A 16,055-nucleotide genomic window follows, 5' to 3' on the forward strand; every position below is an offset into this window, starting at 1 on the left:
ATATTCACCTTTGTGTGTAGGCAAGCATCCTGCATCACCTCTTTTGACTTCCTTGGAAATAGCCTTGTTTGGTGAGATGCACACGTTCTGCAAAGACTCTTATACAAGTAAATAGCAGCAAATGATCGATGTTCCCACTTTGTTTCATATCAGAGCCAAACGTAGAGGAAACAAGCATGGTGCTCAACAACACTTGGCTTGGGTATCACGGCCTCTAGCAAATGCATTCCCAGGGTCAGCCAAAGTTCAGCTTCATTTCCATCTGAGAGACTTTGCTTTGGGTTTCAGAGCCCTGTTTGGCTGGATAACTCCACTTTGATCATTTTTTATTCTCCCTGCAACATGATTTCTTAAAAGCAATGCTCTTTACATCTCATTTGGGGGCTGCACTTAACACTGATCAAAGATAATGACATTTTCAGCAAATGAAAGATACCATTTCCCTGCTCTGTCTTTTTCTAGGGCAATTTGTTGAAGCAGATTTTAGGGAAGGCTAAAAAGTAGGGGAAGTGCTCCAACTTGTGTTGCTGTGGCAACTTTTACAGAAGCTCAGATACACTTGCTCTGCTTCATGAATGCCGCTTTACTTCTTAAAATATCGATTTCCATGGTGCAGAGATGCAATTAGTCAGGTCTGTAAAGGAGGAGGATTTTTTTCTCTCTCTTAGATGCTGGGAGGTCAGGTTGAAATGAAACCTTTTCATCGATATAATAACAGTGGAGCTTAAAAAGCTATTCCAGGTGTGCTTGGATGGAGCAATGGGTGGTGTGTATGAAGGCATCCCACCCCAAAGACCAAAACTGTCAGAGACCACCTGAAGACAATCATTTGAAGGGGGCAGGGGTGGGTGTCATTACAATGTGGTACTTAGCAGGCAAGCCAAGAAAGCCACCTAGTAAATCCATTCTATGGCACTTTGGGTGGTTCATAGAACGCTTTTAGGTTGCCTGTACAACTTATGAGGCTTTGTGGTCCTAGTCCCTGACAACTGTTGGGCCGGCAACGGGTACCGAACATTCGTTCTCTACAGGACAGGATGAAATGTCCAGCGGGTGCTGCCGGCAGAAGAAGAGGGAAGCACAATGCCTGACCTCAGGAATTGCATCATAAAATGGAAGAAAAGCACAAATAAATGACATGAAAACATGCACTGCAAAAAGACATCCTACTTCCTCCCCATCCTCTTCATCCATTACATCACTGCCAAAGAGGCCTTCTAAAATGCACCACAGAATCCTTTCCAGGAACCAGCAATAGCCTATTACCTACAGAATAAAATTGCATTCATTTGGGTAAAATTCTAAGCTTTCTTTCATGTGGCCCCAACTATATTATCATCATTTTTCTTCTGCATGCCTTCTCCAACTGCCTGCTGCCATATTGTTTCTGCATTGGCTTTCCCACATTGCCTTTGACCTTCTCCAACTTGGCAAATGTACTCAGCCCTCAAGGATGACGTCTGACTCCACCTCTTCCAAGAAGCCAACCCTGACTCTCCTTTTCTTTGCCCTTTGCTTTTACCTTTATTTTAGTATTTGTAAGCTACTTGCTCTCATGAGAGATTTCCTCCCTGATACTAGCAGCTCCTTGAAGGTGAAGACTGTGCCATATTCAACTCTGCATTCTCCACAGACCTGAATAGGGTGCTTTGTACAAAGCAACTGCAAAAAGTACCCACTGCACATACAGACTTGCAGACATGGGCATATGTCTGTGTGTGGTCAGTGCCCAGCTCTGCAGACCCAATGAAGTTTGGCAGTTGTGGGAGAGATTGGGCTGGGTTTGGGGTCAGGTGGGGCTTGTCTAAGAAGATTAGATTACAGAGGAGTCCTGAGCAGTGTTTTGCAGAAGGAAAAGAGCTATCCTGGTGATTAAATAACAGACCACAGGGGAACCAGTATGTGAAAATGCTGGAGGGCAGGAATAGAGGAGCCCTTCGGAACTTGGTCTGCCTGGAATGCCAAGTATTAACTGAGATGTTCAATGCATTTAAAGGGAATAAAGGATTATTTTTAAAGCCTCTCGTTCCATTTACCCTTCTTCCTTCCATGAAGGCTGCATGGCAGAATGGAAGGAATTGAGGCTTTGGAGCTGAGTGGCCTCGTTAGAGAGCCCACTTGTGTTGCTCACCAGCTGTGTGACAGAAATTACTTAACTTTTAGGAGCCTCAGTTTTCTCATCTGCAAAATGGAAGCAATACCTTATAGTATAGATTAAGCCATAATCATAGGGAGCTGCCTCACGTGCGGCACATAGACAGACAACAAAAATGTATGTATTCACATTTTTCCCTGTTGGGTAATAATGTATAGAACATACATAAGAATTTAATTTCAGCACAAAGCAAATCTCAATGCTATCTGTAACTGTTAAAGAAAACTCTGTTTTACTATCTTAAATGCCTCTTTGCTTTTATGAACTCTGTTTCATAGTTAAAGTGGTAGCTATGAAGTCCGAGGACATTGTAACAGGATTATAATTTGTAGGTGCAAACTCAGGACTGCCCTTGGAGACAAAAAGGGTACTTAAATTGATGGTCACACTGGATTTAGTGACTCAAGTCCAAAGAATGGGGTATGGAAAGACAAAACAACAAGTAACATCACAGCGGAGAACCTGGCAAATACCACCCTAACTGGGCAATCAAGGTCAACACCAGCAGTGATAAGTCATATGGATAGCATGCGCCCTTGAAATCATGTGAGAAGAAGGGCACCTCGTGCCTGTGGTGTTCTTCTCCAAACCCTTAAATCCAGGCTAATCATGAGACATACAGAAAAACACAAATCCAGGGATATTCTATAATATACCTTATCAGTCCTCCTCAAAACTATCAAGGTCATCAAAAACAAGGAAAACCTGGAAAACTGTCCCAGCCAAGAGGAGACTGAGGAAACGTGATGACTAAATGCAACATGGGGTCCTAGATGGGATCCTGGGACAGAAAGGGAACATTTGTGAGAAAACTAATGAAATTCAAATAAAGTCTGGAGTTTAGTTAATAGTAGTGGACCTATGCTGGTTTCTTAGCTGTGACAAATGTGTCTCTACACATTTGTTGTAAATCTGAAATTTGCTTCACAATACAAAGTTTATTAATAATGTAAATAACTACACAAACAGATAACATCTGATGCCTGCATTTACCACCATGCGAAACAGGGGCCATGAACATTTGAGCTGGATGTTGGCAGAATCGAGGCTGCAGCCACCCAATCCTTAGGCCACCACACAAGCCTCAGATAGACGTGCCCAGCCTGACTGTCCTGTGGTCATCACCTTGGAAACATGAATCCTGACTTCCTTTCAAGATCACTCCCTTCCCTACAATGCACACTACTGCAAAACTAGAATCTCAAGCAATCGTGTGTGAGAACATGTGTGCAGAGGAAAAGAAACAGTTGTATTTGTTTATAATTGTTTTAAGATCCCACAATGCCAATCATCAGGATTTTTTTCCAAATTATTTTCAGCATTGTACAATCCATATCCATAAATGCTCTTTGTTTGTTTGTTTGTTTGTTTTTGAGACAGAGTCTCACTCTGTCGCCCAGGTTGGGGTGCACTGCATCTTCTGCCTCCCAGGTTCAAGCAATTCTCATGCCTTACTCTCCCAATTAGCTGGAATTACAGGCATGAGCCACGATGTCTGGCGAATTTTTGTATTTTTAGTAGAGATGGGGTTTTGCCATTTTGGCCAGGCTGGTCTCGAACTCCTGACCTCAAGCGATCTGCCCACCTCGGCCTCCCAATGTGCTGGAATTACAGGCATGAGCCACCATGCCCAGCCACATAAATGATCGTTGAATAAACATTTTCTTGAAGGCAGATATTTCAATATTGCCTTCACAAGTAGAGTAGAATGCTATCATAATGAAGGTTTTCATTTACTTCTCATTAGTCCCATCAGCAATACGGGGCACTGGGAAGAAGCCAGCCTGCTGAACTGATTGCTGAATCCTGGGTGTTTAGATCAGTCTCCCACTCTCTGGTTGTGTGCACCACCTAGCCAAGGGATTTGGTATCAGTTTTCCAAATTGTCTAATAAGAGTAATATTCCTTATACCCTATATTTGTTAGGAGGGATAAATATACATAAAACACTGGGCTTCAAAGGGCTAACAAATGCACAAATACGAATCTGACCATTTGGGCAGCAGTGAAGCCAATGTTTCCCTTTTGTCCAGAGACAGTGCAGAGAAAGAGTATAAACAAGACGGGATGTGAGCTTTGTGGAAAGCATTTGCAAAATCTCTCTTCAATGCTTTTCAAAGACCTGCTCCCACTGGATTGCTGTGGGTAGTTCTCAGGCTCAGTTCAGCTTCAAAATGCCATCCTTCAATTAAAATAGGGTCCCCCGTGTAACAGAAAGTGCCCTAGTTGCATGTTAGTTATAGAGAAATATTAGCAATGATTCTCCTCCAATATCCTCTTAAAAAACAAAAAATATAATTCTTATTGAAAGCAGCTTAACTGTCTTGAATATACAACCATTGCAAAGATGGTTTCAGTGTGTGTGTGTGTGTGTGTGCTCAAGCGTGTGCTATTCCAGAGTAAGCCAAGATTCTGACTACAAACTTTATCCACTAGCTGATGAATAGAGTGGATATGTATTGCCATTCTAGAAGTCAAGCATCCGGCATTCAGCCTTTAACCAATGATCAAATTTAGCATCATCAACAATGGGACAACTTATACCAGAGGCCTCCTGATGTATGATTTATTAAGAAATGCATTTCACCTAGGAAGTATTCTTACCAAGAAATGTTAATTTTAAATCCAATTATGAGCAAACAGAAAGATCCGGAATGGAAGACATTGTGTAAGACAGTATTTCTCAACCTTGGCGCTATTGTCATGTGTGTCCAGATAATCCTTCGGGGGCAGGGGGAGTTGCCCTGTGCACTATGGGATGTTCAGCAGCATCCCTGGCCTCTACTTGCTAGATGCCAGTAGCACTACCCAGGAACAACAACCAACAATGTCTCTAGACATTGCCAAACATCCTCTGGGGACGAGGAGACACATTTGTCTCCCTCCCTCATGCCCTACATGTGGTTGAAAACCACGTTGTTAGAAAACTGGCCTGACCCTTCGATGTTTTACAGGCAACTAAACATAAAGGAGGTGGCACAGGCAACTAAATATAAACGAGGCAGCACAATTCTAGATAACATGCAATAACCAAATGCATGCTGGACACAAGACCAATAACCATTTCCTAAGTGTTGGCACTGCTCTTACTCACAGATGCCCTACTGTGCTCAGAACAGGGCTGCATCTTCATGCCCACACCAATCCCTGGGGTGGGGGTATCCCTAAAATGCAGAATTTCCATCTGCAGGTCTGCATTGCCTATGAGCTCCAAGCAGCTGCCCTCTCTGCTGTCTACAAGCCACACTGGGCCACACCTAGAGGAGGGGTTTTTTTTTTCTTTTTTCTTTTTAACATACATGTGTTAGGTTGTTGATTCACCTGCAATTAATATATTGTCAAAGCATTATTTGAGGCCTGGCATGGTGGCTCACGCCTGTAATCCCAGCACTTTAAGAGGCCAAGGCCAGAGGATTGCTTGAGCTCAGGAGTTCAAGACCAGCCTAGGCAACATAGTGAGACTGTCTCTACAAAAAAAAAAAAATTATTTGAGAATAAGATGCCTAATTACTTATGTGACTGACATATCTTTTCTGCTTTTGGGTAGAGGGGGAAGATGGGGATCATGTATTAGTATATTGTCTAAAGGAAGTAGGCCCCTATCATTAAACTCAAGATAAACTATAGTCATTTGTATGAGAATTTAAAGGTAGAATATTTGAGAAGTGTAATGAAATTATTGAAATAATTTCCATAACATGCCAAATTTTTCAATGTTTTTACTTTAAAATACAGCTTATTTGTGAGAGGAAATCTGGGGGGGAAACACAGAAAATCAGAAGAAAAGGAAACTACAGCTTAATCATTTAAATTAATTGCTACCAACCTTTGTATTTTACCCCAGACCTTTTCCCTACACATAGGCTTATGTTGTTCGTCATCATAACAATTTTGTCTCCTTCCTATCTGTCTTACATTCAGGAGCACTTGTCTGTATTATTATGAATTTTTCCTGAACATCACATTCGTGAGTCAATAATATTCCAAATCACATTTAATATGCCATCCTCCGAAGTGAGAGAGCATTCACTTGAAACTTTCCTTGTTGTTAAACTGGTTTACAAACCATAAATGAATTTTACATATTTCTAGGAGGAGGATATTCAATGTTCCGAACACAAAAAAAGTGACAAACGTTTGTGATGACGGATATACTAATTACCCTGATCTTATCACTATACATCACATATATTATGACATCACTATATACCCTATAAATATGTATAATTATTATGTGTCAATTAAATTTTTTAAATATTTAAAAATGTTTAAATGTATTTACGTATTTATTTTTAGAGACAAGGTCTCGCTCTGTCACTCAGGCTGGAGTGCAGTGGTGCCATCATAGCTCACTGCAGCCTCAAATTCTCGGGCTCAAGCCATCCTCTCACCTCAGCCTCCTGAGCCACTGCGCCTGGCAAAAATGTTTTATTCAAAGAAATAAATACAAGCAAAAACTAGGGATAAATGACCAGAGGGAGCTTTCTTCAAAAACTACTCAGGCAAATTTGATGTCCATCCTGCTACCTCCTTGGTGTGTTGATCACAGCTTGATCAAAGAATAAAAGGACTAAAATGCTTTCTTCTTTTTCACTCTGAACTATGGGGAATTGGACCACCCCCGGTGGTTCTAGCTGTAAAATCATTGGCCAACTTGGTGTAAAAATCCCTTGAAATACTCACAATGCCCTCAGCATGGACGAGGATGAGCAAGATGGGTGCTGATTAACCTAATTGAGTTAATCCACTTCTCTCTGGTTGGTTGGGCAGTTCACTGGCTGCTCCTCCTACACTCAGAGTCGAGGGGCTGTGAGCCCCTTAGATGTTCACCTGTATAGCATGGCTTTGAAACTTTTTAAAGTCTATAGCCTGAAAGACTACAGTTTCATGACTGAGCATTATGCATTTTTAGAAACAGCAGTTAAGCTGAAAATGGAGCCGAACTCTTACATGCAGAGCACGCTGCCGACCCTGGAGCAGGGCTCGGGGAGGACAGAAAGGAGGAAGAGCCAAACTTTGCTGTCCACACATGTCCAAGACTAAGGCCAGTGCCCTGAAAGCAAACTCTAGATCATACACGAGCAAGAGCTGTGGGACAGGACAGAGACTTGTGGATGCTGCTTCTTCGTTGACTTCACTTATTTGGGGGAAACCGCAGAAGTCATCAGAGCAGACATCGGCAAAGCGGATGCCAAGCATTGGTTTTTTAAAAAATACGGATTTGATAGCCCAGGTGAAAATGGGGAACATTCAAAAGAAAGCAAACACTTGGACACTTTTCACCTTTATTTCCTTGCCCTCCATGAGTTATCCGAAATTGAACCACCCCCCATGGCTCTAGCTACATGGTATAAAATGTACTTGGCAGTCAAATACAAATGAACACATGCAGTTTTATATTGTGAAGCCACTGCTTCCCTTTGCTTGATGAATCAATTGTCTTCATTTAAAAAGAAAAAGATGATGGGAAGGAATTGCATTCTTCCCCCCACCCCCTGCAGGCTGGGGTGCAGCGGCGTGATCACGGTTCACTACAGACTCGACCTCCCAGGCTCAAACAATCCTCCCAGCTCAGCCTCCCAAGTAGCTGGGACTACAGGTGTGTGCCACCATGCCGGGCTGATTTTTTGTATTTTTACGGCAAAATGCTGGGATTACAGGCGTGAGCCACCATGCCCGGCCTGCATTCTTTATTTAAATTATTTAGTTGGAAATCTAAAGAAGGCAATCCCAGTAGCCTGGACAAAGTGGTCCAAAACATCAACAATCAGGACTGTTGGGGGCTGTGTGTGTGAAAGGTTGGGTGAGGAGGGGCCACCTGCCTCAGAATCACCTGGGGAGTTTGTCATGCGTGTGGATTCCCAGACACCATCCCAGACCTGCTGAGTCAGAGTCTTCCATGTTTAACAAGCTCCCTGAGGGGATCTTCCACGTCCTAAAGGGTGAGAAGCATGGACTGCAGTTTTTGGAGATGAGATCAACAAGATATAGGGTCCAGGTGTCACAAAACGCACCTTAAAGTTCCTGAGCAAGCAGAAATTGCCAGTGAGCCTTTAGAGAAAGCCTTGGGTTATACAAGCATTTGAAGGGGCCACAGGAGAGTCTACAAATAGTGAATCTTCTCTGTGAGATACTAAACCAACCCCTTTAGACTTGCAGACAACTGCGTAAGAAGAGGATGCAAGGGAGGGAGAGGGGCGTAAAGGGAGAAGGGAAGAAAGGCCTCAGTCCAGCCGTCTGCAGAGAACATAATGGAGAATTCTTCCTGCTGCCACTTAACCAAAGCCCTACCAGGCAAAGTCCTCTGCTGAAAGCTCCGAGTCTTCTCGGGCTTCTGACAGGTACATCCTGGCAGGCTGGTTTGCTCAACAGCAGACTGTCTCTTGTGAGAGGAACGCCAGTGGGGCATTTATGAGCACTGTCTTTTGGCAACCTCACTACGCAGGCCTGTGAACGCGCAGCCAAGAATCCCAGCACACCTCTGGCATCTGTGTGGGCAGAGAGCAGTGATGCCAAAGTCCACTTCTTGAAAACGTAATGCTTCATGGCTTTCTTCCACAAAGAAGCTTCTCATTTGAATGACTTTAGGAAAGCACATTTGGGGGGGAAACTTCCAATGGTAGGGTTACTTTCTTTTGTGGGCCATTCTGTGGAAGATTGGTGTATAATTCTTGTATGGAAAAATAAAGCAGGAGCTTCTATTCATGCTGTTCAAATTGTCAGACTATGAAGGGGCAGTGACTTCAGCAACTGAGTGGGACGCAGCAGGAAACCGGTGATTAGAAGTGGGACCAGTCCATATTTGTTCCATGTATTTCCTACCAATCTTTTCGGGGCCATGGTTGATTTGGTCATGGCACACTGATTATGGTGAGGAGACACAGTGTTAGGCTCCCTATCCACACCAACTATTAGGTATTTGCTAAGTGTAAGCTAGACCTGGGATGCCACACTGGAAGAGGAATACCGTGAGATAACCCCACCCTTCCTCATTCCTTCTAGTCACAGTTACCACCATGGGGCCAGGACGGCTCAAACTGGATGGAAAGGTAGACCCATGAGTATACAAATTTTCCTTCCAGCAGAAGGGACCTGCTATAGTGAGTCACGATCATCTGGCCTCCGGGAATCTCAACTCCATCTGACTGCTCAGCCCTGCCCATGTTCACAGATGCCCAGACTCACATCAGCCCAGCTTTCCTAAATGAATGAAAACTGCAGCAAATTCAAATTTCGCAGAATAAAACTAGAAGTCCCCTTCCCTCACTATCTCTAGGTGGAAACATCATGTTTCACATCCAAGAGACTGATGCTAGCAAACATACCATACCATTCACATCTGATCCTGCTAACGACAGCTCACAGCTGGTTGCTATGGCACCCAAGCACCCCACATACAATCACAGCACCCACACAGCAGCTGGATTCAGGAGTCAGGTAGCCTGGAGTTGAGGCAGGCTTCACCTGCTGTAGACCATCTGTGCACTCTCCTAGCTCTCTCTGCCTCAGTTTCCTCATTGATAAGTAGAGACAATAATAATGCCAACTTCATAGACTGGCTACAAGGCTTATGTGAGTCAACATTTGTAAAGGGCTTAGAACAGTGGCAGGCACATAGTTAAGCATATTCACACAAATTGGTTGGCATAAAGCAGAGATTTACGATCTCACAGTTCAGGAAGGCAGAAGTCTATAATCAAGGTGTTGGCAGCCTTGGTTCCTCCTGGAGGCTCTGAGGAAGAAACCATCCCATGCCTCTCTCCAGCTTCTGGTGTTGACAGCAATCCTTGGTGTTCCCTGGCTTGGAGAATCTCTTGGGGAATCTCCAATCTCTGCATCCATCTTCACGGCCTCCTCTTTCTGTCTCTTATAACGTAAACCCACCCCCATCCAGTATGATCTCATCTCCATCCTTATCCTAATTATATCTGCAAAGACCCTCTTTCCAAATAAGGTTACATTCTAAGGTTCCAGGTGGACATCAATTTTGGGGGAACATTATTTAAACACTACAGAAAAGATACATGTGTTTCTGAAGTAATTCCACACATGAAAGGCAAACTTCTCCAGTTTCAGTGTGACTGTCATTTTTTCTTCCTGTAATGTTTAGAAGAACTTACCAGTGTAGCTATCTAGGCCTGGAGTTTTCTTTGAGGAAATGTTTTTGACTATGGATTTAATTCCTTGAAAATGCATAGAATATTTCAAATTGCCTATTTCTTTTTGTGTTTAATTACAAATTCACTCTTTTCGTCTAAATATTTAAATATATTGGCCAAAGGTTTTGTTTTTTGTTTTTTGTTTTTTTTTACGGCTTCCACTTATTTTCTTTTTAATGCCTGGCAGATGTGTAGTTATATCCCCTTTTTCATTCCTGATATTGACATCTTGTGCCTTTCGTTCTTTTCTTTTTTTTTATGATTAGTCCTTCCAAGGAATTATAAGTTTTATTAGTACTTTCAAAGAGCAATGTTTGGTTTTGAACTTTGGTTTTCTTGATTTTTCCTTGTTCTATATTTGTTTTCCACTTTATTAATTTCTGTTCTTTAATATTTTCTTCTACTTTATTTGAGATCAGTATGCTTTTTTCCCCTAACTTCTGGAGACGCATGTTGAGATTCTTGACTTTTGGCATTTCATCTTTTCTCATGCCTGTATTTAATAGTAAATATTTTCTTCTCTTCAGGGTTTTAACTGAATCCCATAAATTTTGATATGCCATGATTTCACTTCCATTCAGCTGCAAATATTTTCTAATTTCCGTTGTAACTTCTTCTTTCACTTTTCTACTATTTAGAAGAATACTGCTTAATTTCTAAACATGGGAATTTTCTAGTTATCTTTTTATCACTGATTTCTAGCTTACTTCCATTGCAGCCAAGGAATATACTCTGTGGAATTTTAATTTTTTAAGATTTGTTAAAACTTGCTTTATGAGTCAGTATATGGCTAATTTTGGTCAATTTTCTATGTGCACTTAAAAATAATAGTATATTTTGCAGTCTAAGCTTTAGCGTTTTATTACAACAATTAGGAAAAGTATGCCAAACATGTTTAAATAGTCTCTGCTTCTGAATTTTTGTATACTATTCTTTCAGTTGTAGAGAGAGATGCATTAAAATTTCATGCTTTAAAAAAAGGCAAACTTCTCTGATGAACTGTGCTCTCCCTCCGATGACAACACCCAGCGTGAACACAATCCTGTCTCAAAGGGGAAAGGCAGAGCTTCCAGAACTTTCCACATCCATGAGCAAGTGAGGAAGAAGAACTTAGAAAGATGCTGACCCAGCCCCCCCACCCCCACCCCAGCTGGATTTGCCTCTGAATTCAGTTGTAACAAAGAAATCCTCGTGTGCCTGGCAGCCCTGGGCCCCTTCCCTAGTTGGGAACTAAGGGTCACAGGGGCCACCGCACTGCATCCATGGAGATGCCATGAGCAGGCTGGGGCCCGGCTGGCACAAGCATCAGCCCGGCCCAGCAGACAGCAGTTCCCACTCACACCTAAGCCTTCCCCAGGCCCCAGGCGACTCATCTCCCTCTCACATCCCAGAGGGAACCTGATTTGGAGCTTTGTTGTGACTACACAAACACATATAAATATGCGCACATATATATTTACTGATATGTAAGATTTTATACATACAAATTTATAAATCATTATAAATATGTAATATTTGTTTATATATTTATATAATCATTGTTTTAATTACTATTTGTAATATTAAATAATTTTATAAAACATTAATTATATAACATTGTATTATTGAAATATAACATTCAAGAACTATATAATTATTTATATAATTACTTGTATATACATAACATAAAGTTATATATATAATTATATCGTTATAAAATCATATGATATACATATGTAAATACCACCTATATTATATAATAATATAATTTCAATATAGATCAGGTCTTTATGTTTACGTATAAGTAAATTATATGTAAATTTATACACAAATATTTATATTAATTTACATATCAACCTGTAAAGTATCTATATAAGTTTATGTATGAAATATGTCTAAATATATTTTTAAAATATATTTAATATTTCTAAATACATAGTATTTCTATTAATTTCAACACATTAATTTATCTATTTTGATGACCCTTTGTAGAAAACTGACTATAATCCATGCTGGGGTAAAGTCATTCTCTTTCTCCTGCTTTTTTAAAGGAAATTAAAACATTTTCATGGGTCCTGGGCACTGTGCCTCGTGAGCCTGGTGGAGAAGTCTGTGTGGCCTCGAGGAGGCACTCACAGAAGTTTGACATTCTCTGCCACCGTGAGACAAGTGGATAGTCTGCCCTTAAGATGACATCGTGAGCTCAGCAGGACAGTGTGTGCAGCCCCACAGTGACTCAGGAAATGTTCAATGATGATCCTGGATGGTATAGACATCTACGCACTTGGATGTGACTTCCTCTGAGAGGTAGTGTAGCCCCACATCCAGAGAACTGGACTGAATTCCTATGAGAGTTGAAGTACACATATCACCAACAAACCAAGAGGCAGGAAGCTCTGGGGGGTTTCATCCTCCTCTGAAATGGAAAAGTGAGTTTCACAGAACTCGTGTTTCTCTTATTAGAAATAAACCTGCTAGGTAATACCCGTTGATGCCTCAGGCGTAGGACTTTGTGTTTATTTGCACAGTTTTGGGTTAGGACCAAATTTGGAAGATTTTTGTATTTCTATAGTGATACACAGAATCTAATAATAAAAAAAATGTGAACTGGTGTAAGGAAAAAAAGCACCAAAGAGTGATTATGTTCATTGCCAATGATTTATCACTTGCTGAAAAATGAGGGATGTTCCTTGGATGGGAGCAGAATGTCTGCCAGAGCATCCTCTTGCCAACAGAGGAAAGGAGATGCAGGAGCAAGGACTGTTCCTGTCATAAACGTGAATCCTGGCTGGGTGTGGTGGCTCATGCCTGTAACCCCAACACTTTGGGTCGCCAAGGTGGGTGGATCACTTGAGCCCAGGAGTTCGAGACCAACCTGGCCAACATGGCAAAACCCCGTCTCTACTAAAAATACAAAAATTAGCCAGGCATGGTGGTACACGCCTGTGATCCCAGCTACTCAGGAGGCTGAGGCAGGAGTGAGCCGGGATTGTGCCACTGCACTCCAGCCTGGGTGACAGAGCAAGACTCTGCCTCAAAAAAATAAATTAAAAAAAATTTTTTTAAATAAAAACATGAATCCTTCTACCATGAATCACTTCCACTTAATCTAGATTTGAAGATATAATTCCATATGATTTTTTTAATGCCACATTTTATTTTGTAATTTTAATTTTTAATTTTTTAAAGGCAGAATCTAACTTTGTCCCCCAGGCTGGAGTACAGTGGCGCTGTCTCAGCTCACTGCAACCTCCACCTCCCAGGTTCAAGCAATTCTCGTGCCTCAGCCTCCTAAGTAGCTGGGACTACAGGTGTGTACCATCATGCCCAACTAATTTTTGTATTTTTAGCACAGACGGGGTCTCATCATGTTGGCCAGGCTGGTCTCCAACTCCTGACCTCAAGTGATCTGCCTGCCTCAGCCTCCCAGAGTGCTGGGATTACAGGTGTGAGCCATCATGCCCAGCCTCTTATGAAATTTTGAGAGAGTGCTTAGCTCCCCTTTGCTCATGGCATTGTTGAATTATGGTCCCTAATTCCAGCGGGACAAACCCTACTGTACTCCAGGCTCAAGTGATTCGAATCAAAGATAAATAAAAAGGAGTGTATAGAGAGCAGAGCATGACGGCAGAGGTGTCAGATCAACACGGCACTCACTCTGCATTTTTCCAAATAAAATTCAAACTTTACAAATGGATGGTGCCAGGACACTTGAATATTTGTATGGGGAAAACAATGAATCTTGACCCTTGTTTCACACCACACTCCCAGGTTGACTCAAAGCGCATCATATATGAGAGAACTAAAGCTCTTCAATTTCTAGTGGTGAACCTAAGAGAAAAATCTGTGGGAAATCAGATCAAGTGAGGATTTCTATATCAGGACACAAAAGGCACAACTATTTTTAAAAATTGATAAAATAGACATTATCAAGATTAAAAACCTTCACTGTCTGACAGATACAGTTAGGAAAAAATGAAGAGGAAATCCACAGTGTGGGGAAATTTTGCAAAACATATCTGACAGAAGGCATGTATCCAGAATATAGGTAACTCTCACACTCAATAATAAGAAGAAAACCAACCCAATTTTATTTTTTATTTATTTTTTCTTTTAAAGACCAGGTCTCACTCTGTCACACAGAGTGGAGCACAGTGGCATAGTCACAGCTCCCTGCAACCTTGAACTTCTTAGTTCAAGTTATTCTCCTGCTTCAGCCTCCCAAGTAGCTAGGACTGTGAGCATACACCACCACAGCCACCTAATTTTTTTTATTTCATACTAAGACAGGGTCTTGCTGTGTTGCCCTGGCTGGTCTCAAACTCCTGGCCTCAAGTGTTGCGTCTCAACTTTTCAAATGAGCAAAAGATAAGAACAATCACCTCAAAAGAGAAGATATAAATAGTCAATACACTTACAAAAAGATGCTCAAAACCATTAGTCATCAGGAAAATCCAAATGAAAATGCCTATACATTTAATAGAACTGATAAAGTTAAAAAGACTGACAGTAACAAGTATTAATGAAAATGCAAGCCGGGCGTGATGGCTCACCCCTGTGATTCCAGCATTTTGGGAGGCTGAGGTGGGAGGATTACTTTGAGCTCAGGAGTTCGAGACCAGACTGGGCAACATGACAAAACCTTGTCTCCACAAAAAATACAAAAATCAGCCAGGCATTGATGGCTTGCGCCTGTAATCCCAGCTACTTAGGAGGCTGAGGTGGGAGGATCACTTGAGCCCAGGAGGTGGAGGTTGCAGTGAGCTGTGATCGCACCACTGCACTCCAGGCTGGGAGACAGTGAGACCCTGTCTCACAAAAAAAAAAAAAAAAAAAGGAAAATGCAGAGCAAGTGAAACTCACATATATTGCTGGTAGGAATGCAAAATTGTTCTTATAAAGTTAAACACACATGAACCATATGACCCAACAATTCCACTCCTAGGTATTTACCTAAGGAAAGTGAAAACATATATCCACACCAGCATCTGAATGGAAATGCTTATTTAATGTATATGTTACAATGGCTTTATTCACAATCACCAAAAACTGGAAACAACCCAGCACCATTCGACAAGTAAATAGAGAAACAAACAAATATCCATCCAACTGAATACTCCCAAGGGATAGAAAGAAAAGAATGACTGTATCATGCAACTCAAATGCATGATGCTAAGTGAAAGAAGCCAGACAAGAAACCCTCATACTGTATCCTTCCACTTATGTAACGTATTAGAAAATGCCAAAAACAGGTTCCACGCTCAATTTAATGCTCTGCTGTTGCCATCTTTAAATTCTCAATTTTTGAAAAGGGGGCTTCATCCTTTCATTTTGCTCTGGAAGCTGCAAGTGATGTAGCTGGTCCTGCTTGGTTTCACCATGCAGTGTTTTTGAAAATATGCAAGAATTTGGGAATGACATTTGTTCCTATGCTTACCTGTTCCCAATAGGCCCCACACTCTTAATTTTTTTTTTTATACCCAGAGCTTCCTGAAACATCAACATTACTGCCTGACTCCAGAAAACATTCAAGTTTTCAAAACTTGCAAAAGCATGCTGGTCACCTGATCTCAGAAACCGCAAAAGAAAAAAAAAAAGGCAATTGCATACATAAGAAAAACCCTGTTAACCAAGTTTACACTCATTCTCCTCAGCCTGCACTTCAGTGTCTGGGTTGAATCACAGCCACACACTGTCGAGGCCCCTCTGAGATGTGCAAAGCTCAGCCTGTCATCTCACTAGATTATTCCAAGTGTTCCAAG

Source organism: Pan paniscus, chromosome X (genome assembly GCF_029289425.2).
Source record: "Pan paniscus chromosome X, NHGRI_mPanPan1-v2.0_pri, whole genome shotgun sequence".
NCBI lineage: Eukaryota > Metazoa > Chordata > Mammalia > Primates > Hominidae > Pan > Pan paniscus.